This window comes from Lissotriton vulgaris, chromosome 12, assembly GCF_964263255.1.
Source record: "Lissotriton vulgaris chromosome 12, aLisVul1.2, whole genome shotgun sequence".
In the NCBI taxonomy this organism is placed as follows: Eukaryota; Metazoa; Chordata; class Amphibia; order Caudata; family Salamandridae; genus Lissotriton; species Lissotriton vulgaris.
The window spans coordinates 387553593-387579679 of NC_141700.1; positions in this window are offsets into that span (position 1 = coordinate 387553593).

Below are 26087 nucleotides of genomic sequence, written 5' to 3' on the forward strand. Positions count from 1 at the left end.
ACAGTTTACCTTTCTTTTTGATAACAATGGTTATATTGTTTAGGCTCTGCTTGAAATCGTTTTTTTTGGATGATACCGTGAAAAGAAAGCCATTTTTTGTGATAATTGTGTTTTTGTCATATGTTACCTTAAATGGGTTTCTCTGTTGTGTGAATAGTAACCTTCGAATATGATGGTGTGGATTTTTTGATTTGTAAAGATTGTGTTCTTCCAGATAGTGGTGTGCTATGGCTTGAGCTCTAGAGAAAAGAAAAGACAAAATATTTTGCTCACAATTTGGTTTATACATGGGCTTTTGATATTATCCTGCAAGGGAAAATGTTTAGAAATTATTTATTTGACAGTCTACATTTTTTAATGATTATAAAGTTTATATTCTTTAAGAAAACGCTATGTTTGTAATCACATTTATTTTTACTTGAATCCTGGGAAAAGAAAGTTATTATTAGTGATTGCTATGTTTTAGTTCAATTTTAACTTCAGTGGGTTGGCCTGTTGTGTGATCAGCAACTTATGATGATGATGAATTGGTTTCTTTTGAGAATGTGTTCCTCCAGACTGGTGGTGTTATATGGGTTGATCTGTAGAGAAATGTAAAGAAGACATGGCTATATGTAATTGTTTTCCTTTTCTTTTTCGATGGATTGATGGTTTGCATTACACTTATAAAAAAGGGCCTCATTACGATGTTGGTCAAAAAGGCTGCGAATGGCATTCGGTTTGTCCGAATACGTGTCGGAACCCAAGTTTCCGACCGACTCTGAAACATTTCCGACCGATTGCTTATGATTCAATGTAACCGTTTGGTCTTTCCGACTCGGTTCCGTGTTTCCAACCAAAATATTACAATGTCGGATACAGGCAGCCTTTCCGAATCGGTCTGTACGACACGGAACGGCTGTCGGAAACTGATATTGGGGGCCTCAGATTGGGGCCCATGGGGGTACCCCTGGGACCCCGCTTTACAACCATGCACAGTGTGGGAGGCACCATGGGGTGCCTGCGACCAGGTGCAAGGTTTTCCTCAACCACCCCTATATTCAATGGTTGCCTGTTTTGTCGGTCGGAACACAGGCTCCCATTGAAATCAATGGGAGTCCGACCAAACGGTGTTCGGAAACATCGTAATCGGTTGGTCGGACTCTCCGAACCTAAGTCAGTCGGAACGGATTCCGACAAGGAGTCAGTGGGAATGCTGTCCGACCGACATCATAATGAGGCCCAATGTCATTTTATGTGGTTCATTTTTATATACTCCGTTTACTCAGAGATCTGTTTTTTTATTTGTTTAGTGGGACTGGGTTAGGAGTGATTTTACATTTCCCTTCTTATATTGCTGCAGATTTCAATACTTTATGTAATTAAACAGTTTCTTGTATACAATTTTTACCTGTTGAGCTATTTTAATATTCATAAACTCTTTGGATCGTTTGTTTTCTTTTGTGCTGTGGTATTAGAACCTTTCATTTCAAAGGTAAGAATTCACAGTTCTGGTAAAGAAATGACGATGTGAGTATTATTTACTTTTCATGCTTTCTTTTTCTATATTTAAGTACAGTTGTACACTTTTTTTTCAGGACAGCAACCATTGGCTACTTGTACTTTGCTGTGTTAAACACTTGTCAGAGTAAGCATAGCAATTTTGCCCCCCACTATCATCCTGCACCTTCCTTGTGGTAAACCCTTGTTGGAGTTTTACAAGTAAGTTGGCTCCCCCCACTATATTCAGCACATTTTCTGAAGCAAACAACTACTGTATATTGTGTAAATATTGATTTTAGCCTTTCTATACTTCCAGCCTTGAGAAAGTCTCCAAAGAGACGAAACACGTGTCGGCAGGACAAGCTGGAAACAATTTTAATGATTATGAAATAAAAGATTTGAAGTCTAACACTTGGCTCTGGTTCCGTATTTTGGAAGTCCATTTCCTATCAATGAACTGTATTCTATAAACTGGTGACAATTATTTGGATCATTACATATCTTGTGAGGGTGCTTGATATATGCCGGTTTTCTCTTTGGTATTTAACATTAGCAAAACCCCCCTTTGCTAATTTAACACTCCTGGTGGTGTGTGTTTGACAGGACAACAGAGCACCTCACATTATGAATTGTATATAATTTACAATACACGTATACGTGTTTAGAGAATTGTATTGCTCATATGTGCGGACGTTTTCTCATTTTTGAGAAACACTACCACCACAATCCCGTATAACTACTGGAGTTGGAAGGTTTATTTTGCCCCCCTCCGCTAGCCCGCACCATCCCAGAGGCAAACACTTGTCAAAGTTAGGTTAGTAATTTTGCCCACTTAACGTTTCAGCGTCTTCCCTGAGGTAAATCCTGAGCACTAACTTTGCATTCTACTTTTAGTAATTTCAAATGCCACCACTGCGATTTAGTTTAGGTAACTTTTTCTTAAAGAATAAATGAAAAGTTTTTTTTATAATATTAATCGATTTATGTAACATAGACTTCCCCTCATGGGTCTCTGTTAAATCTAAGACTCAGGAGTCAAATGGTCTTAAAGTTTGCTATTGAAATACCCGCTCTATGGTGAGACACCAACTAGAAGTATTCCCGATTTTAGATTCCGAAAAGCCAGACATTCTCCTCTTCACTGAAACATGGCTTACAGAGGAATCTGCTCCTGATATTCTAGCAGCACTACCAGATAACCATTAAATCCTGCTGGACAATCGCCCCTCAGGGAAGGCTGGTGGTGGGGCTGCAGCCATTATCCGTCAGGATCATCAGTTCATCTCTCTGAGGATCACTGGCCTACCTTCAGTTGACAGCCTAGTCCTGAAATTTGAATCCCCTATGTCATCTTTTATTTGCACTCTTTTTTATAGACCCCCATCATATGCCTATGTTTCCTCAGGCTCTGGGCAAAATGAGATCCCACCTTGCTATTGACCATGCAAGAATCTTGATAATTGGTGAATTTAATTATTGGCCTAACAACACTAGGGAGAGCTCCAGCTCGGTGGAATTGACAGACCTCTTAGTAGGGCTGAATTGTATCCAGCATGTGAGGGCTGCTACACACATAAAAGGCATAACCTGGACAAATATAGACAGCTTACCTGGTGATCTCCATTCTTGCGATTTCCCCCTGTATTTGGTCGGATCATTATATTATAACTTTTTCCCTCTCTGGTGTTCCCGCCGCCAAATCCCAACATAAAGCAAATTTAAAATCAAGAAACTGAGACGTGTGAACATGGACCTTTTTAGCTCACTTCTAACGGATATGCCCCCCCCTGTACAGGAGGCAATTCAGACCCAGGCAGAGAGCATCAATGTGTGGCTTGAGCGGGCAAGTGACTGTGTCGCTCCTCTCAAGGAAATTAAGATCTTGGGACACTATGATGAGCAACAATCGTTTTCTGACAACTTAAAAACAAGAAACTGGCTTTAAGACAGGAAGAACGCAGCTGGAGACGTCACTATCTTACTGACAAGAAGGCCATATATTCAACCGTCTTGAAAGATTATAAAAAAGAGACCCTTCATTCTAAGGAAGAATACTTTGTCTAATAAAATTCTTAACTCGACCAATAAATCTAGAGAGATCTTCTCTATAGTAAATGGGCTCGCTAAACCAGATAGGGTCATGCTGAAGCCAGCCCCCTCGCAGTCCCTATGCGACTCTCTTAACTCATATTTCACTGAGAAAATTGCTACCATCAAAGCCAGCATCACCTCCTTCACCCTTCCCACCCTCAATTCAAACACCTGTCAGAACTTATTCCGGATGGATTTAATCCCCCTGATCTCAAAGGAGACCTTTCTCGATCTACTGAAACAGGTTGGCTCTGGTTATCCTATTGACTGCTGTCCTCCTTACGTACTTCGAGAAGCTTTAACTATCTGCCCTGATCCCCCCTTATATTCCTTAATAATTCACTTAACTGTGACATTGTTTCAGATATATTCAAGAGTGCGGAAATCCTTCCTATCTTGAAGAAACCGGGTGCTAATCTGTTAGTTCTTACTATCGCCCCATCTGCCTGCTGACCTATCTGTATAAAAGTTCTTGAGGCTCATGTGGCAAACTGTCTCAGCTCATTTGTTGAACATTCCCAAGTCTTAGATTCCCATCAGGCAGGGTTTAGATCTGCTCATTCTACGGAATCTGTCATTCTTACTGTCTTGGATAAACTTAGAAAGGGAGCCTAAAATGGTGCCTCCCAGGCCCTGGTCCTTCTGGACTTGTCAGCTGCATTCAACATGGCGATCATGACATCCTGGTTGACCGTGTCCGAAACGCAGCGATGCAGGGTCTGGCGCTGAAGCGGCTCTCTTCTTTTCTTAGTAACTGGCAGCAAGCTGTGCGGATTGCCAACTTTTCCTCCAACAAAAGGGAATTGACTTGTGGGGTTCCCCAGGGCACCCCTCTTTCTCCGCTTCTTTTTAATTTGTTTCTTCTCCCCTTAATTCGTTCTTTGAGAGAAAGAAAGTTAAGAATGTGTATCTATGCTGATGATCTTCAATTGGTGTTCGACATCAACTCATCAACATCCTCAGTATTCAACTTTCAAGCCAATATGATCTTTATAAGTGATTGGATGAACAATAACCAACTTAAGTTGAGTCCTGATAAAACTGAGCTGATTCTTATGGGTGGCTCTGCCAACCCTTGTCACTCTAACTTTTGGCCATCCTCTTTGGGCAAGTCCCCGGTGCCAGTCAGTTCTGCCAAAAGTTTTGGCATAGCGATCTCCAATGACTTGTCATTGAACGCTCAGATTGGCTCAGTTGTTTCTGCCTGTTTTTTTCAACTGCGGAGAATAAGGAAGATCATCAGATTTTTGTCCAGGGAAGCTTTGACCCTGGTTATATTAGCTTTAGTTATCTCTCGATTTGTCTCTGCCAATTCATTGTATGTTGGCATCCCAGCCTACCAACTGAGATGCCTTCATTTGTGTCAAAATCAAGCCACCAGACTTATCTTCCACTTACCTAAGAGGCAGCACATTACCACCTCTTTTGAAAAATCTACCCTGGCTATATGTGGCCAAAAGGTGTGCTTTTAAGCTGGGATGCACAATCTTTAAAGCTCTTCATGGCAATAGTCCTACCTTTATTTCTTCCAGAATTCAACGCTACATCCCCTCTTGAGACCTGCGATCCTCCCACCTGCGATCCTCCCAACCTGTTAGTGACTCCCTCTTTCAAACGCAAGATGTATGGACACTCAAGTTTCACCGTCTTTGCTCCACAATTTTGGAACTCCCTCCCTGTGGAGTTGAGGTCGGTGACCTCCTATGCACAGTTCAGAAAATTGCTTAAGACTTTGTTGTTTACTCAAGCGTATGGTGACCTAATCTAGTTTCCTGTTGCCCTCCTTTTTGCCCTCAGCGCAATGAAACCGTTTGATGTATGTGTGCACTAGAAGTGCTTAAAACTAATTTTTAAAAAAGGACTTACTTTTGTAACTGTTCTGTGAATTCTGCTATTTTTAAGACTGTGAATAGTCTAGCAAAAGTCTGTGGATTTAAAAAGCAAAAATATTATCACAAAATGTTTAGGCATTTCACTACATCATCTGTATGTGTGTTTGTTGTAACTGTTTTACATACTTGATCTGTAGGTGGCAGTGTTCAAAAGCAAATGCTCTTTTTCTTTTCCTCCTTGCTCTGATGTGTGGACACCAGGCAGTGTCAATTTATACGTTTTTGTGTGGTGAATTTTAATTTAAAACAAAATATGATTTTAATTGTATTTTTAACTGAGATTTTAAGTCTAACAGAAACTATATTTAATAAGAAATGGTTAGAAATACTTTTTTCTTTCATGTTTACAATGGCAGCCATTTTGGTAGGCCACTGAATGCATGAATTAGTCAAAAGAGAGAGAGAACATCTGAAATGTTGTTTTTGTAATGCACCTGTAGAAATATACATAAAAATATTAATGATCAAATTCTGATTCCTATTTCTATTTTTTGGGGAGCTTAAAAACACTATTTCTTCATGGTTTCTGAAGTGGTGTTGTAATGGTATGTGACGTAATGGCATGCATTGTAACAGCATGCCTTGTAGGGTAGTGCTAAAGTTGGTCTATGGAAATGCGTTGTAATTGGATATGTTGTAAAATCATGTGTTGTAGTGGTGTTTCCATTGTGATGACCGTGTTGTAAATGCATTGATAGGATTTGTAACTTCATACAACCTTCAGTGGTGTTGGAGGCATCAGGGGTGACCAGATCCAAATTGTGAAGTGATCCTAATGATATATTATGGATTATGGGCTTCTGCATTTCTGCAGGGGATCAAGCATTCCTGGCATACAGAGATTTGTAGTATGCAACAAAAAATCTGCTATTTCTTGAAAGCTCGTTGTCGGGGTCCTGTCCATGTTAGGTATCCCAGGGACTATTCAGGAGGTCATGTCCTTGGTGGCTAGCCAGTATAGCAAGTTTCCAAATGTATCTCCCGACTCGTAGTCATTTTGCATTGAGGCTTGTCAGGATTGGCAATGCTTCCCCCCATGGCTGCTTGTTTCAGGGTTGGTTTTGCTAGGGTCACTTGTCTGGCAATAACCTTAGTCGGGTGCCAAATATAGTGTTTCTCAAGGTCAAGGAACCAAGATTCTAGGGCTGTCATGTCTCAGGCTTTCTCCTTGCCTTGAATATATCCTTTGGCAATCCTGATGGCAGTCTTACTCACTGCCCACAATGTTTCGGGTGATTCCACCCAACCTTGGTTCCACATGAAATAGTCATCAATTTTGGTGGAGAGGAACTCTCCACATTCCTCATGTCTCAGGTACCAGGCATTAAGACGCCATAGGGGTCTCAGGGATCCCCATCTTCTCCTAGTCAGTGTGACTGGGGAGTGATTGGAGATGCCCCTGGGAAGAATATTGACTGAGGTTACACATGGTATGTCAGATGCAGGGAGCAGTATAAGGTAAATTTGGGAGAATGATTTATGGGCAGCTGAGATTTAGGTATAGTTTTCTCCTCAGGGGTCCCATATCTGACAGCTATCATAGAGGCATGATGAGTCTATCCATTCTTTTAGTTTCTGGGACCTCACCCAGCTTTGGTCATAAGGGGACCTCTGGTATCCCTTTCAGGGTTAGGAATCGTGTTGAAGCCACCTCCCACAATCGTCATCCCTTGGGGGAGGTTCAAGGTGGTGACCATCAGGACATCTAGAGTAATAATCTGCAATTGGGGCAGTACATATAGACTAAGAAAGTTGTACTGTTGTCTGTCTCTGAGCTCCAGGATGGGGTACCAAGAGCCCGTATAGCATGAGGACATTGGTATATCTGTGGATTGCTGTTTTATGATGCTGTCAAGGAGGCCATTTACATTTCAGGACATAACAAATGGTCATTTCATTTGAGGGAATGGAGGTGTGTGTATGAAGAGACCTCACTTGGGGTGGCCCTCTTATATAGAGTGGTGGGTCCTCTGTAAGACTGGCTCAGTTGGTGCTTGTGAGATTTGGCGGTGGCCATTTTAATGCATTAAGTGCATTGAACAAGAACAGTAAAAACAAAACAATTCTCTTTTTACCCCCAACTGCCCCCACCCTATCCTTCCACCTGTGAAGCATCTGTCACCCCATAATCCCTTTGTAACTTATAACTCAATGTTAAGGGCATAAGAGGTGGACCTCCTCCTGTGATCTAGATGTCCTGTGTGTTCAACCCCTATTGGGTATTAGGTGTGGGGGTGGTTCCCCCAATTGTTAGGGCCAACTACTGTCCCTCAGTCTATGTCTTGACCTGAGTCCAAGGAGCCTGTACGGCAGCGCCGTTGGTATGATCCCTAGTCTAGTCCGATGTGCAGTCTAATGTGCACCCTCCATTTACGAAGGCAAATGGAGGTGCAGCGTCCGTGTTCAGAGGAGCCTACGGCTGTGGGAATGACCTGACCCGGGACCTCTGGGTGGTTTCAGTTCAGAGTAGTTCCTTGTTCTGGTCTCGTTTTCCAGAGCACATAGCTTCTTCCTGGTGTTAGATCGCTTTGGGCTGTGATGTTCATTCTAGCTGAGGTTGTGGTTGTTCCGATCCTGGTGAGGTGGCTGTTTCAAATCCTTTTGTTCTGTCACCCCCTCCCGGGCAGCTTCCAGAGTATCAAAGAAGTGTGTGCAACCTGGAAGATCACTTTGAGTCTGGCCGGGTACATCATTATATGATTGGATCTTGAGAGCTTCGAGTTTTTGCTTTACCTCATCAAAATATTGCCTTTGTTTCAGGGTCGCTTGGGTGAAATCTAGAGAGATTAATGTATGTGGATTAGAACATTCGAGGTTTAGTGATCCAGGCCTCTGGAAGGATGGGCTCTCTGTCCCAGTAGTTGAGCAGGTGGGTGATCAGCGGCTGGTGGCTGTGGAGCTATATGCCCCTTCAAGAATGAACCACTGGGAGAGCTTTCCATTTGGTATCCACAATTTGAGCCCATTTTTAATAAACAATGTTGGGGGTGGTGATCCCACCCCTTATGGGAAGCCATTAAATTGAAGGTAGTTTGTCCTCGCTTTATTTTTGGTGTCTTTTACTCACTTCTCATTTGTGTTTGTAGAAGATAGTGCCCTTGTCATGTGGGTTCTGAGGTTGGTTTTCTCATCCTCCAGGGATGATATCATGTCTTCTGCTGCTATCACCATGTCCGCCATGACACGGACGTCCAGCGGAATGAGAGAGAAGTCAATTCCCACTTCTCTGATCTTTGCCTCCAGCACCATGCATGGGGCCTGGATGGCGGATGGGATTATGTTTCTGTGAGCGGGGTCTGTAGCCTTCGGAGGTGCACTGGTCCATGGGCCTGTGTTGCTCACTGGAGTGGTTACATACTTGTCAATTTTGGCCTGCGTTTGGGAGGAGGCCCCTTTGTCTTCCCCTATTGTGTGTCATCAGGGAAGGCCAGTTTGTGCAAAGGTGACAGCAGCTTCAGGATTCCAGCAGAAGGTGGATGGTCAGGCCAGCAACAGGACTCTTGTTAAGGATGGAGGGTCTTACTTGTGTGGCTGGATGTCACAGCCACCGGTGTGTCAGCCTATCCCCCATGTCCCCCAGGGGGCCACATGAGCAGCTGGCTTGTGGGCTTTCCAGGGGTAATATCCATGGTTGGTCTCCATGCTCCTAGATCAATCCATCAGTCCAGGGGTCCCCCTCACTGGTAGGGGGTCTGGAGCCTATTGGTTTAGAAATGTAGGGATGGTTATTATAGTGGATAGTAGGACGATAAGTTGTAGGTGGAGCTTGGGGCACTCAGAAGTCCATATTAAGGTCAGCATTTTCTATATGGCGAGGCTCATGCAAATCAGGAAGTCCCCAGGAGCCAAAGCACGAGGGGGTGGGAGAGGACATCTAGAATGGCCCACTTGGCAGCTGCCACCTCAAGGGTGATTTGTCGGTGTCAGAGCAGTCTGGTAGTTGCGTAGTGGATCCTAGTGGAGCACTCATCTGGCAGGAGAAGCCAAAAAGATTGTCCGGCCCCTCACACCCATGGAGCACCCACCCGTGGCCATGGTCTGCCTCAGCAGCCCCACGGGCAATGTGAGGAGGTCTGCAGATGTCCCAGAGGGGCTGTCCATGAATGTTGCGGCCCTGCATTGCACTCCTGCCCAAGCCAAGGGCTCCAGGAGATCACCGGTTTGCAGGTGTGTTGAGAATAGTTGCTGCACTATAGGTGTGTGGTGTCCTAGGCCCCGAAATGTCCCAAGCACCCCAAGGACATGGCATGGCCCAGCAGGGAGGGAGAGCACCACCGTTAGGTTGATTCCCAGTTCACCGCTTCATCTAGGGTGCCATCTTTGTAAGGGCAGGTCAGCCTTTTGTAGTGGTAAATGGCCATCCAAAGTCTGTTGGAGTCACAGTGCAGGAGACCATATCTCTGGGTTCATCCCTGGATTGACCACAGGGTTAAAGAGTGGTTCCTGCTAAACAGATGGCGGCAGATGGCTGAAGAGGTCCGGGAGCGCAGCTAGTGTGCATCCGCCATCTTGGCCGGTCAGACCACACTCCCCATGACCCTAAATTTTATTTAAACAGTTTCCTCTTACCCAGCCACCTCTCTTAGACATCAACTGTGATCTCATGGTTTTAGCAGCCTTTAGTTAGATGTGTTTATCAGAATGGTAGACCATATGGCTAGCAAGCTAACAATTCAGTTTACTTCCAAAGGTGTGTCTTCTTTCACAATCCACTTTGTACATAATGGTGAATATTACATGCAGGATGGATTATTTTTATTCAGGGCACCTTTATTTGTCCTGCATCACTTTTCTTGCAATCTGTTCCGCTCGTAACTGCGAATACAACAAGCACAATATCTTCTTTTTCCTTTCTCTGTTGCAGGGACATTCATATGTCCATTGTTTCTCCTCTTGTAGTCTATTTACTTGCTCCCAGTTAAGAAGGCTTGTTAGCTGATGGCAAAGAATTATGGTTTCTGTAATGATGAAATCATTTTGTGTCATAATTTTTGGATGCAGTAAAGATGTGGTCTTATGTTGTTGCAGATAGATGAGAGCTCAATACCATATTGTTTGTGATGATGGATAGATGAGCCAATGTATGTGAACTTCTATTAGGCCAATCCCTGATTATTTGATGAAAATTCCGAAACATTCTGAAATAGTGATATATTAGGAGATAAAGAGCAATGCATCTGTACTAAAGCTTAAGCTAGGCTCAGATTTGCTTTCTTGAAAATGTACTCACAGAATGCAAGAAGGCCCAGAAGGTAGGCTTAATACTGGACTTGATGAGGCATTCAAAAAACGTTATGGTCCCTAAACTGACTTTGGTTTTAGTCATTTGTTTGTGTTAGGAAGACAGTATATTTATTTCTTCCTGAACGACAACGTATAATCAATCAATCATTTGTAAAGCGCACAACATACCCGCGAGGGTCTCAAGGCGCTGGGGGGATTGGAGGGGGCGCTACTGATCGAATAGCCAGGGCTTGAGTATCCTCCTGAAGGTCAACAGGTCTTGGTTCTGTTGTAGGCTCAGTGGGAGGGTGTTCCATGTCTTGGCGGCAAGGTGGGAGAAGGATCTCCCACCGGTGGTTGTTCTTGGATGCGAAGGACGGTGGCGAGTGAGAGGTCGGCGGTTGGGGATATAGAAGGAGAGCCGCCTGTTGAGGTAGACTGGGCGGGTCTTGTGGAGGTCCTTGTGTGCGTGGGTGAGGAGCTTGAATGATATCCTCTTGTTGATGAGGAGCCACTGCAGGTTTCTCAGGTGGGGGTGATGTGGCTGTGGCGTGGTACGTCGAGGATCAGTCGTGCTGAGGCGTTTTGGATGCGTTGTAGTTGTTTGATGAGCTTAGTCAGGGCTCCCACGTACAGGGCGTTTCCGTAGTTGAGTCTGCTGCTGACAAGGGCCTGGGTGACTGTCTTCTTTGCATCTGTCGGGATCCATCTGTAGATATGGTTGATGTGTGTTTTGTGCTTTAGAGAAGAAAAGTATAGACAAGAAAAAATATTAGCTTAAGTCTTGGTGTTGGTTCGTCCAGATATTATAGGAATGTTGCCAATTATGATAAAGCAAGCAAGTTGGTAAGTAACCGCCAACTGACTCATAGTGGTCACTTACGTGAGACACTTCCTATATTTTCCTATAATTGTTTTATATTGTTTGATTTGTATATCCTCTGTCACTGGGCCTGATAAAAGTATCACAGCTGTGCAGTGGGTCTGTCTCTGTATGGGTACTGTAACTTTACCTTCCCCTAATAAACACTCCGGCTCAAGGGGTTGCCCTTCGAGAAACATATATTTTGTGTGACAAATATCAAGGGCTTTGTTGTTGATATGGTCCTTAAAATTATAAATCATATTGCCCTCTCTCTATGAACAAAATAGATGGCTAGATGTTAAGCAAGGCTACAGGTGAATGGATGATGAGGGTAATCCAAATACTAGTGGATCATGATCAATCCAGCCCTGCCCCAACAGCAGCATAGTATTAGATCTGCGTTGACTCTCCGATGTTCAGTATTTGCTTACATTAAGTGAGGATGAGTATGCCATCACGTCCTTCTTTATTGAAAAAGCTTTCAACACTGTGGGCTGGGAATATTTGTTCCAGGTTTTCTAATTCTGTAACGTTGTATCTCATTTTTAAGCTGCATTAAACTGCTGTGTTCAAATATTGGGGTTAGGGTTTGGACACAAACATTAATATAAAACAGTTAATTGGGAGCTGAACAGGCTTAAACCACTACAATTCACTTTTGTATCCACCATTGGTCCCTCTGACACTCCTCCAACACACCCATGGGCTTAGGGTACCTCTACCCTGATCCCTTTAATCACTTTGCAGAAAATTTGTGTGTAGGCCTTGGACCGCTCCCAAAACTTAAAATGGTGAACACAACCACACAGTAAGGTTGTGGTCAGTCAATCACAGCGTTGCTGGTGAAGTGTGGCTTCACGGATCCACTGCGGCGGGTCAGCAGAGTGTCCGCATCACTAGATATCTATATTTTCTTTCTTCCTTAATAACTCTGCAACTACTGAATGGATTTACTCCAAGTTATAAAAAGAGCTCATTGTGGACCAACAGCCACCTCTCTGCCAAATTTGGTGTATTTCCGTCCTGCGATTCGGGCTGTAGTCGTGTTTAAAATCCCTAGGGGAAATTGCATAGGAAACACACTTTTTTCCATCCCCCCTTTTTCTTGACCCCTGCTTGCACCCCGAAACTTTCCATGCAGAACTATACATACCGTGCCACATTTTTGGGAAAGTTTCTTGAAGATTTGTAAAATGGTAAGCAAGTCAAAAAATGCTTTTCCTATGGAAACTGGGTCCTAACTGAATATATATATTGATTGTAGAGCACTCCTTCAGACTAGCGCCTTGTTTCAGCATGCGTGAAGAAAGAGCACGGACCATACAATTCCTTGTTAGACCGCAATGTTTATTTTCACTCCCAAATTCAGTATAATAATGTTGCAGGAAACCTGGTCGACGTCTAATGAACCCCTTATCGGCTACATAGAATACTGCAATAATGCAACACATGAAGCCAATTCAGGTCGCCCATGTGGGGGTCTTTCTATATACATCTCTACAAATCTTAAAGCATCTCACTTTGAAATTGACCTCCATGTTAAATGGCTCCAGTGTGTTAAACTAATAGCCAGTCACTCAATTATCTTTTTAAATGTGTACTTAAGTTGTAAAAAGAAAGTTAGATCTTCTCAAATAATCCTGCTTTGGGGAATGGTAAAAACTTTATATTATGAGCATTTGGATTCAGTATTTATCATTTCAGGTGATTTTAATATGCACTTTGATCCTTTTAATGGGCAGACTCTTGACTTAAAACGGTTAGCTCAATGGACAGAATATGAGTTCAAAAAATACAACTTAAAGATTCTGCATGATTCTGATAATATTCCTACATTTAACAAGGGTGAATGTTCCTCTGTAATAGACTATACTATACTGTCTGAGAAATGAAATAATTTAGTAAAAAATTACGAGATTGTCCGGAGGATCGAAAGCGATCACAATCCACATGTCATTCTCTTTGAAATTGACCCGGAGTATCTGCCAGAAACTAGGACTATGATAAAAGTTCCAACAGCCTTTAATCTTAAAAGGTTAGTTTGGAATGGAAAAACTGAGGATAACATTTTGGGCGTTCTTGGCTGTTTAATTCAGGATACACACTCTGCTTATGCTGAAGGGCAGTCTATGGTTGAGCTTTGGTCTCATTTGTGTGATAAATTAGTAGCTAAATTTGCTAGAGATGAGCCCTGTAAGGGTATAACACTAAATCCCCGGAGACCAGGATGGTATTCTTTCCGCTTACTTTATCAAAAAAGAAAACTTAATAAAGAAATAAGATTACTTTACAGGAATAATACCAGGCTACCGCGTCTCAATATATTATGTAAAATTAGAGAGTTAAAACAGAGATACAAGAAGGAAATATGGATAGCAAAACAAGCCTATTATGAATCAATTTGGGCAAAAGTCCACCATGCATGTAAATCCAAAGATCTTCGGTTATTCTGGAGTATTATTAATGATATTGAGAATGGTAATAATAGAGGCAGCAGTGCTAATGTTGATGAAGTGAGTTGGGTGAGCTTTTTTAATGAAAAAATTGATACAGAATATTTAGATAATGATAAATATAGTAATAATAGGTTAGATGACATGCATAAAGTAAAAGATAGGGGGAGTGGGGGTGGCATCTCTCCTCCTCATTGTAGAGTGGACACGAAAGCCTGGTCGCTCAATAAAGTAAAAAAAGGCGATAAAAAGGATCAAATCCAACGGAGCACCGGGTCCAAATGGTATCCCAAATGCAATATTTAAGGCTGAATTGAGTAATTGGCAATGGTCCTCGTTGGACATGTCAGCTTTTTTAAATTTGTTAAAGTCTACTCTGCCAGAGCAGAGCTCAGATGTGGAGATAGCCGATTGTAGGCTTCAAGATTGGCTAAATTCGGCCATCAATGTCTGTGTCCCCCTCACTCGCTTTGATAACTCACGCGGCACGGACGCACATAAGTGGTTCACGCCGGAGTTGAGGAAATTAAAACTTGAAGTGAGGCAGCAAGAGAGAACATGGCGTACCAATTACTGTCCTCAAGCAAGGATCGCATACTGTTCAACTCGTAAAGCCTACCATAAGACGTTGCACACTCACAAAACTGCTTATTTCTCTTCTAAAATACTTAACGCGACTAATAAGTCGAAAGAAATTTTCAGGATTGTGACTGAGTTGTGTAATGATGAGAGAACTTCTCCCCCGGTTGTCCCCTCACAATTGCTCTGCAACTCGCTGAATGACTATTTTAATGATAAAATAGTGTTGATTAAGGATACTCTATCCAAGCTTCCAGTTTGTGTCCCGATAGATGATACCTTTTTAAACCCTCTTACTTTGCATTCCTCCCCCTTAATCACTAACCAAACCCTTCAAGATTTGCTCACTAGAGTTAAATCAGGATCTCCTCAGGATGTCTGCCCTCCCCAAGTAATGAGAGAAATTGGTCGGGCATTCCCAAGTAGCCTGATTCCTCTGCTTAATAACTCCCTCATGTCAGGGAATGTTCCTAATAGTTTTAAACAGGCCTTATTGATCCCTTTAAAAAAGAAACCTGGCATTGACTCCTCAGACCTTTCTAATTATAGACCAATATCGCTACTGCCTTATTTATCCAAAATATTGGAGGCGCATGTAACCAACTGCCTATCAAGTTTTGTGGAAGCCTCTGGCTATTTACAACCCAACCAGGCAGGTTTCCGGCCTGGTCACTCTACTGAGGCAGTGATATTGGCCGTTCAGAATACTTTAAGGTCTAACGCAGACAGGGACTTGCACCAGGCTTTGGTGTTATTGGACCTGTCTGCCGCGTTCGACACGGTTGACTATACCATCCTGGTCAACCGTGTCGAACAGGCCGGTCTTCGGGACTTGGCCTTGGCCTGGCTCAAGTCCTTTATCTCAGGACGTACCCAATCGGTTCGACTGGGTTCTTTCACAGCCCCTAAAAACATTTCCTTTTGTGGGGTTCCTCAAGGATCCTCCTTGTCCCCTTCATTATTTAATTTGTATATGCGGCCTCTGTTGTTCTCCCTACGAGAGTTTAAGGTCGATGTATATAATTATGCAGACGACCTGCAGTTGGTTTTTGTGCTAAATTCTCACAATGCTGCTGAGGAATTTCGAGCAACTATGTCTTTTATCCAGAGGTGGATGTCTCTAAACCACCTTAAGTTAAATCCGGGAAAAACGGAGCTCATTCTACCTGGGAAGAGTGAGATCAGTTGGAGTCCTAGCTTCTGGCCGTCGGACATGGGCTCGCCCCCAAAAAAATCACGTACAGTAAAAAGTTTGGGAGTGACTCTTAGTGAGGATCTTACCTTGGAAAGTCAAGTCGGAACTGTGGTCTCCTCGGGGTTTTTTCAACTGAGGAAGATCAAGAAAATAGCACATCTCCTTACAGGTTTGGCCTTAATTCAGACAGTTAGTGCTCTAGTCCTATCTCACATTGATTTCTCAAATGGCCTCTATTTGGGGCGCCTATTGGCCAACTTAAAAGATTGCAATATTTGCAAAATCAAGCTGCGAGACTTATCTGCAAAGTCCCGAAGTGGGAATCAATTAGACATGGACTAGAGACTTTGCACTGGCTGCCTGTGGAACAGAGAGCTACATTCAAGGTGGGCTGTATTGTGTTCAAGGCTTTGGAGGGTAAGGGTCCCATGTTCCTTAGACTACTACTGCGCAAATACAAACCCTTGCGCAGCTTGAGATCAATCCACAAAGACCTACTTGAGGTCCCTCGTTTCAAAAAGAAACGTCAGGGAGGCAGCAGTTTTCAATTTTTAGCTGCTTCATTGTGGAATTCCCTCCCTTTGACTCTGCGACACAGTAAGGACCTCCTTGCCTTTAGGAAGGCATTTAAAACTTTTCTTTTTTCTCAGGCTTATTGTAAACAGTGATTGTATGTCTTCTATGTATTGTTATGTTTGACTCTCTCTCCAGCGCCAAGAAGCCCTTGGGCGTATGTGCGCTTAATAAATAATAAATAACATAACATAACATAACATTAATGCTTTTATTTATTGAAATTCTTAAATCAGGTCTTCTTCCGTTATCCTGGCACAGGAGTATTATACAGCCGATTTACAAATGTGGCCCGCAGGATAATCCGGCTAATTACCGTTTAATTACACTCACTGACGTAGAGGCAAAAATATTTGCTAGTTGCTTGCTGGAAGAGTTAGAGACTTGGGCCTCACAGGAGGAGCTGATTCCTAAATTTCAAACAGGGTTTAGAAGGGGCGAATCAACCCATACGAATTTGATTTTATTAACGTTATTAGGTGAGAGAGCCAAAAGTAGGAAGCAAAGATTATATGTTTGTTTTATTGATTTAAAAGCCGCTTTTGATTCTGTACCATGAAAAAGACTTTGGAGGAAGCTACAGAATTGGGGTATTCCAGAGTCTCTATTAAAAATGATTATATTGCTATACTCCAACACCTGGGTGCAAATCCAAAAAGGCGATGGCAAACACATGACCCAACGTTTAGCTACAAATGTGGGACTAAAACAGGGGTGTGTTTTGGCTCCTTGCCTTTTTAATCTTTTTATGGCTGATTTACCAGCCCATTTTAAAAATATAAATTCGCATCCGCCTTCTATTCATGGCCAGGAAATCAAATATATGCAATATGCAGACGATACGATTTTAATAAGCCAAACAGAAATAGGATGAAAAAGGTTAATTAACTCTTTTAATGGTTATGTTACACAAAATGGTCTGACAATTAATATAAAAAAGACAAAGATAATGACTATGGGAAAAGGGAAGCCTAGGATTAAAGAGTGGAATATTAACGGTATGATAATTGAAAATGTGAAATGATACAAATACCTTGGAATCATGTTTGACGATGGTTTGATTTTTAGACAGCATTTTAACAGTCTTGAAGCTAGGGTTTGCTCACTTGCATTTGCTTTTAGAAAATTAAGAGATAAACTATTATGCCCCAATTACGACCATCTGATAAAGGTGATGCGAGCAAAATTAATGCCATCTTTGGAATATTGCTCATTCATCTTCAGGGGCAAAGACGCTAAAGTGCTCGATGATATAGAGATTAGAATATATAAAACTGTTTTTAAAATCCCCAAATATATTAGTCGAGTAAACATAAGACTGGAATTTGGTTTGAAAAAACAATCTCTGGCGCGTCAATCTACATTCTTGAAGTCTCTTTTAACATTAGTCCGTTCAGAGGAAGGCTCACTGGCAAAGTTATGCTGGCTTGAAATCTCAGAAGGGGAATATTCAAAAAATTGGCAGCTGTATTTTAATGAATGTATAAGTAAATTTGACTGCTCTAATTTGGCTGATGAATTGAGGAGCAGGATAGTTTTAAAAAAAGAAATTAATCAAATGGCCGCATTATTAACGACTATAGCGGACAAGGAGGAATTAAGAAAAACAGTTGCTAACTCTTTCGGTAGGCTGTCACCTCAATCTTACTTGTCTTATCATTTAAAACCTAGGCTTAAGAATAAATTTATGTATTTAAGGCTGGGAAGATATCCGACAAAGGATGGTATACCAAAATGGGAAAATCAATGGGAATCGAGCATCTGCAGGCTTTGTAGTCAAAGGAAGGAAACACTAACACACATCGTAACCTTATGTCCAGCTTTGGCAGAGGCTCGGAAGTTGATCCTAAAACCAATTTTTTATGAATTAGGAATTAGAACATGCAGGCAAGCAATTATTACCTGTTTGAGTGGGGCCAATATCAAAGTTACCTACCACTTTGTTAAGTTCATTATTATTGTTGAGAAGAAACTCAAAGACGAAGAACAAGTAAATAACTGTTTATTGTGATCCAAAGTAAAAAAAAAAGAAACTTATTTTAGGAATTGTTTAAATCAAATGTATGCCAGTTGAAGGGTCGATTAGTTTAATTTACTATAGTTATGCATATTGCACTTTACTATAGCTAGCAAATGGAAAACAGCAAAAAATGTATTATACTAGTATTTCCTACTGCTAACACTGTCACTTTAAGTTAAATGCTGCTAAAACAGTGATTGCTGCTAATATACTGTACTCTAGTTAATACCTGTATTTTAATAGTGTGTAAACGCTTAAACATTATTATGGAATTGACTGTATTAATGAAATTTTAGATGATTATTTTAATATGATTATAACTCTGTGCATAGTATATGTTTGTTTATGTAGGTTGCTTTTATCTATTCTTGTTTGTAATGATTTTAATTAATCAACAAATAAATACTACTACTACTACTCCCAAATACACAGCGGCAACCCTTACGCGTTTCGTCCCTCCCAGGGGACATATATATATTACCTACTGGCAGTCACCAAATAGGTAGTTATAGTTAGGGCCATGTTTCCATAGCAAAAGCATTTTTTTACTTGCCTATATCTTTGGTACCATTTGGCAAATCTTCCCAAATGTTCCCAAAACAAGTGTTCCTTTGATTCTTGTTGTGCATTGAAAGTGCATTTTCCCATGTTAATTCCCAAAGGATCTTTGAACACGTCTGTAGCCCGAACCACTGGATGGCATTATAATAAATTTGGCAGTAAGGTAGCTTTGGTTACACAGATTGTGCTTTTTGCTATTTGGTGTAAATCCGTTCAGTAGTTGTTAAAAAATGTAAGAGAATAAGGTTGGTGATATCTGTGGCCCCAGCAACTTTGCAAAAAATAACGAGCTCATGCAGGAAAATGCAGAGCTATGATTGGCGGCCAACACTTCAACCAGGAAGTGTTGGCAACCATCTAAGCTGCCAAAACAAAATGTACAAAAAATGTTAAAAAAAAAGAAAAGGGGGTAGGGTTGGAATACCCTGACCCTCAAGTCTTGGTCTTGTATAGTATAGGTATGTAAATGGGCATGTCAGTGGTTCTGTGTGAGCGGGTGTGGGTGTATGAGAAGTTGTATAGGGGTATAAGTGTGTTTGTGAGTGGTTCTGCGTATGATATCACCAGTGATGTCATTTGAGATATCATCAGTGATGTCATTTGAGTTGTCATGAGTGATGTCACTGTCCATGTCATGAGTGATGTAATATGTAAATTCAGAAACAGTGCATTGCGGGGACGTAAATCATAGTTAGCTCAGGTAACTAGTATTGTAGAATTTCTCTGGTTTTGTACAAGTAACATCTGAGCTTAACTATAACATCCCTGTAACCTTTGGTTTTTTCAGTGAATTAAGGCTAGTATCAATTTGCCCACATGGAGAGGTATGGTGCATTGCATCACCCTTACATTTGAGAGGGAGGAAGTTATATATATATATTTTTTATTTAATTAAAACATTTCTAAAGCGTATCTGTCACCTAATAGGTATCCTGGCGCGATTGTAGCACTTTGTATGGGAATAATTAGGCATAGTAGGGTATGCACAGGCACAGACTTCTTCACAGAAACTTCTCTCCAGAGTTACAGGCATATATATTAACATGTGCAAAAGAACTGCTCTCTCCACTATCACATCTATACCAGCTGATAGCAATGCGTAGTAAAATATGAGGATGAACTGGCTTCTATGCCAAAACCTCTCTCTTGTTTGAAAGGTCTGTACACTAGAGTGAGAACAAGCACTGATCTCTCTAGTGAGACATCACTATTGCATGAGAAGTCACCATACTTAGGTATTCAGAAAATTGCCTTCTCTAATAACAATTTTCTGCAGCATAAAAGACATGTATAGCACTGTGTATATGTATATAGATGCAGCAGCAGTTCTGCACTCCCTGAAGATGGAACTACCAGTTTTAGTCAACATTGCAATACTGCAACAATATTAAAATCTATAACAACCAATGAACAAACAAATCTGTAGTATTTTTAAACTTTTTTTATTATAAAAAACCATTTACAATATTACAAAACTACAATAACAACAACTACATTAACAAACTATATCAACAATTATAAAACAAACCAACCAACGTTACTAATGTATGTCTTCGTCACATTATCATGATGATAAACCTGCTGGAGCTGCACCACCTTAGCCACATCAGCCTGGCAAAAAGTCTTTGGTGTGGCAGTTTTTTGATTCAAGGCCAGCTAGTAAAAAAGTCTCTGCAAAGTTTCTTGTGCGTAGAGTTTTTTAAAAGGAGTTTAGGAAGGCTAGCTCGGGCAGAGTTAGCTTGTGCTGCCGAACTTCAGAGGTCGTCATATGCTTTAACATCTTTTCAGCCTGGATACCCTGGACCTACTCAGGTACTCCCTGCTGAACTGGACACAAATCCTACTTGTCTTAGCAAAGCTATTTTTTGCTACTTATGCAAGCAGATAATTATTTCCTCAGCAACAAGTAGACCTACACAGCAGAAGCTTGTGCAAGATCACAAATGTCCCACTATGCAATACAAAAATCATCACTTCTCCAATTCATAGTTCGTTTTTTTCTCACTTTCCTCTGAGCAATTATTTTCTGGTTTTTAAATAGTGAACAAGATCTTTTTCTCTGCTCGCATGGTACTTTTATTGTTCTGAACTTCTGTTTTTCTTTTTTTCTTTAACACCTTCAATGCTAAAGGTATTTTCCCAAGGTGCTGCAGGCCCCTCTTTCCCATTGTTCATGACAAGCTCAGCTCGTCATGAGCACAGGGGCACTGTACTGCATGACGAGCTGAGCTCGTCATGAGCATGGAAGGGGTTAAAAAAGAGAAAACAAGCCCCCAAATGTAAAAGTTACGAACTAGTCAATAATCATAACAGTCATTCTTCACTATATTCTGTAAAGATTTTTACATCTTTCACACACAATCACATATTTAAATCTAGTCTAACTTTAACGTGTTCTTCTTTTTTTGAGAATAATTCCATTATGACATGGCATCAAACCTGATTTCTGAAAACATTATAAAGTAACAAATTCCTCTTGGGACACCCTTGCTGACACTGAGCACAGTGTTTCACTCTAGAAAAAGCAATATCACCACTGAAAGATCTCATAGGGCTAAAGACTATGTACGGTGAGTTTCATAAAAACACTTGTGATTGTATAAACACATTCCACATTCTTTGTTTCATAATTTCAGAAACACCCACCTTTACTTACAAGTACAACCAGTTGGAATATTTCATTTTTCAACACAATCTTCAACCCTACTCACATCGCTCTACATTATAATATGTAGCTCTCAAAAGCTATGTTAACACATGTACACCTCCTCAAACAACTTTTCACTCTGTAAACGTGGAGTAGAATAAGTTTACCAAACATTGGTGGACTTACTGACACTTCTTAATACACTTCATTAAGTATACTATTAAACACCTGAACTTGGAGCATTTTCTTTAATGCAGCTGAAGACAACAGTCTCTTTTAGTTCCAAATTAAGTCACATCTGTGGAGCACAACTCAAAGCACCGAAGGAAATCTGAGATATCTCAAATTTTGCACCCAATCAGCATTTCTTAAACAATGTCATAAGAATGTTAACAATTGGTTGAACCTTGTCCTTTTTTCCTACTTCTCCCCATAAGATCTTGAAAAACTCTTGAGGGATCTTAAAACACCCAGTAAAACACCCAATAATTTTCCATATAGGTATTGCGAGAGGCTTGCTGTATAGCAAGCCTTCACTCCCTGAAGCTTGCACTCTACACTTGTGAGACTATCACTGGATCACAAAACAGTTGCAGGGAAATAGCAGTTTATGGGAAGCACTAGCCTCTCCACTAAAAACCCTCTGTTGGATAATGTTTGTACATACTGGAGTGTGAGGGGCGACTACCCTCTGCTTTCAAACCTCGCTCTCAAATAACAACTATGCAAACTAGGGAAATGTACATGGACTGGCTTCTCTGTTGAGACCCCTCACTTGCATAACAGGTGTACATAGTAGGATTTGTCATGGGGCTAGCCTCTCCTTTCAGACCTCTCTCTCAGATTATAGGTGTGTGTAGTAGGGATGGTGGATGGAGTAAACTTTCCTTTGAGACCGCTCGCTCAGATCACAGGTGTTCATAATAGTGAGTGGAGAGGGACTTCCCTTTCCACTCAGACCTCTCTCTGAGATGATGGGTGTGTGTAGTAGGGTGTGTGGATTGACTAGCCTTTCCTTTCAGAGCTCTGTCTCACAACAAGCCTCTCCTGTCAGACCGATCTCTCAGATAACAAGTGTGCATGGTATTTTATGTTGAGAGAAACTGCCCCTTCTGGGGACACCCTCTCTTGAATGACAGGTTTGCATAGAAGCGTATCTAGAGAGAGTCTGGCCTCTCTGCTGAGACCTCTCCCTCAGCTGACGGGTGTGTGTAGTAAGGTGTGTGGATTGACTAGGCCTTTCCTTTCAGAGCTCTGTCACACAATGGCCTCTCCCATCAGACCGATCTCTCAGATAGCAAAAGTGCATGGTAGGGTATGTGGAGAGAAACTGAGCTTTCTGCTGAGACCCTCTCTCGAATGACAGGTGTGCATACTAGGGTATGGAGAATGACAGACCTGCCTATCAAACCTCTCTCTCAGATGATGGGTGTGTGGTCCGCCTCCTGAGCCACCGGCCCCCACATTCATTGCACTGGAGCTGGAGGTCACTCCATCTCTCACCTCGAAGCCAAAGCCTGGAACAACCTCCCAATCCACCTTCGAACCTCTACCTCCCGCGCCAATTTCAGGAGTAGACTCAAGACCTGGCTGTTAGAGAAGCTCCTCCTCATGCGGCACTGGATACCCCTCGGGGTGACAAGTGCACTCTACAAATATAGATTGATTCATTGATTGCATAGTAGGGTCTGTTCAGATGGACTGGCCTCTCCACTGACACCTGTCCCTCAAATGACAGGTGTGGGTGGTAGTGAGTGGAGAGGGACTGTCCTCCCTGGTAACACTCCTTTCTCTGATAATAGGTGTGCAAAGTAGGCTGTGGGAAGGGACTGTACTCTTTTCACAGCTATTACACAGCTGATGGGCATATATAGTACACTCTGATAAACATCATCTCCAGAAATACTCCTTACAGTAGCAAGTGTGCATAATACAGTATATTCAAAGATCACCAACTTCTTTCTACTTTTCATGATCCCACAAGAGTCTCTCAAGATCGTAACATTTAAAAAACAATAAGAACTAACCATCTACTCATCACAGTGCTTATCTCCTACAGACTCCCTCTCAAAAACAAGGACCACAATATGCATTCCTAATAATAGAGTATATTGAGAACTTATCTACTCCTTTTCACTATTCACGATCCCGCAAGAGTCAAGCGAGATCATAAAAATTAGTTAACAACAATATGCATTTATTAACTTCAAAGTAATTATCCCTTAGACACCTACTCCCTAAATCTAGGGGAACAGCATGCCTTTCTGCTTACCCCTTATGTAGTTTTTTTACTTCATTTGCACAACACCTCCAATTTTTCACTGTAAACAGTAATGGTAGCCATTTAATTTCAAACATTCTAATAGCCAGCCAATCAGAGTGCTCACTTTAGCTGGACTTGTGGGTGCCCTTTCATTTTTGATTTTGCGCTCTTGCGGGACACCCACAGGACTCTTGCAACCCCAACTGCCAAAATGTACAATTATTTTTCCCCTTAATATCTCAAAAACTACTGGAACACAGATCTACCTTCCTGCCGAATCTGGTGCAATTCCGTTCAGCAGTTTTTGCTTTAGTCTTGTCTAAAGAGGTTTATGGGGATTTTGTGTTTTGGAACATTCTTTTTTTCTCAGACCCGGCTGAATGGATCACCCCGAAACCTTCCAGGAAGTAGCTGAGGTGGATGAACATCTTTTTAGAAAGTTTTGTGAAGATTTGTCAAACGGGGCCAAAGTTATTAGCACACCACAAAGCAATTTGCCTATGGAAAAGCAGGCCTAAATACCTGCATTGTACCGTTGTACAACCATTTTCAAGCACTCTCTCCTCTGAGTGTGGAGATCTCCACACATGCATCAGAGGTCTAAATACAGAAAAGAAAGACTAGGCAGAGGTGGAAACCTCCAACTGGAGATCTGTGAATTGCATTTTGGAGTATATAAAGTAATAGCTCCTTATGTACTTCACTCAGTAGTTCACTGGCCTCAGAAAGATAGAATGTAGTGTTGACATTGTCAAAGGTGAGTATTTAGCTCATTGAGCCATCCTACAGATGCTGCCACATCAATACAATAGGTTGCTCTTTCATCATCAGTGTTATAGTAGTAGTGTTTTGATGCTGCTGAACTATTAAAAACAAAAAGGGAGATGGGTGGAGAGCTTGAATTAATGCCAGTCAATGATAATTACTTTGGGCCACCTACCATTCAATCTGTTTTAGGTCTCACCTATCTCACCTACAGACAGTCTCTAGCTGTTTTTTGCAAAAGACCTACTCTGTACCATACCAATACTTAGAGTGGGATCTCAGTTAGCCAATTTATTGCATTGTTTGGCTTTCTTGCCAATTTCAATTCAACAACTGCCCTTCCTCTTCTTGTATTTATACTTCTCCCGGAGCATAGCTTCTTTACCATCTTTTTCATTGCATGACTTGAATACTGTAACAGCTCACATCTTGGAACTATATTTCTTTTTCTGTGTGGTCTTAATGGGAGTTCTTTTGTGTTGATGCTTCTTCCCTCACATCCCTGCCCTCTCTGCTCTCTTTGTTACTCCTCACTCTCATCTCTTCTGTAAAAGTACAGCACCAGGTATATTTTTATAAGTGTTTAACTAAAGAGCAGACTTTATCTGGCTGATTGCTTTAACTCCTGTATTTCACAAGTTGCATGAATTCCCAGGCATTTTGCAACAAAAGAAGCATCTATGGCACTAGGGGAGGGCAGAGCTGCTGCATTCACCTCAGTTGGACATTTCTCTTCTCACAGAGGCTCACACACCAATTGACCTGAGAATTTGTTCCAATGCAGAGCAAGTAAATTAGCCATTAAACGTTTTCCATTAAACATGGCCTCAGACAGCTGCTATATTCTTGTACGTACCTGCAACTAGTTCTCCTGTTATTTTTAAATTGGACCATGTGCAACAGCCTTTTAAATTCTGTTCAAAGTTTACAGTGTTAAATGTATTTAAAATATAAACTATTGCCTTCATATTTAATGAAAATATCAAACTCAATGTTCTGTTTTGAGCAACATTGAAATGTTTTGCTGTCGACCGATTCCCGGTGAGTGGCCAGCAGAGTGCAGCAGAGAGCCGCCAGAACAGGAGTCACAGCAATCACAGCGGAAGCAGGCAAGCGGTTGGGCGGTTGGGCGGTCGGGCGGCAGTACGAACGCCGAAAACGCCTGAATACGCCATTCGCCAAACTCGGCAGCTTGCAGTAGAAGCCAGGTCGACTCTCCTGTTTCTTGCAGTGTGACCCGAAAAAGTGAGCTGGGACTGCGGCGACGGCGAGGCAAGGCGAGGCAGGGTGAATGGCACTGCAAGGAGTGGCGCCACGAAGAGCACTGCAGAGCATTGAATTGGTGCTCGGAGAACGCCCTGCCCTGCCTCTGGACTGTGGAGAGGAAAGGTGAGGTTAGGAGAGGCGCTGCAAGGAGAGGCGCCGCAAGGAGAGGCGCTGCAAAGAGAGGCTTTACGAAGCACTACAAAGTGCATTGA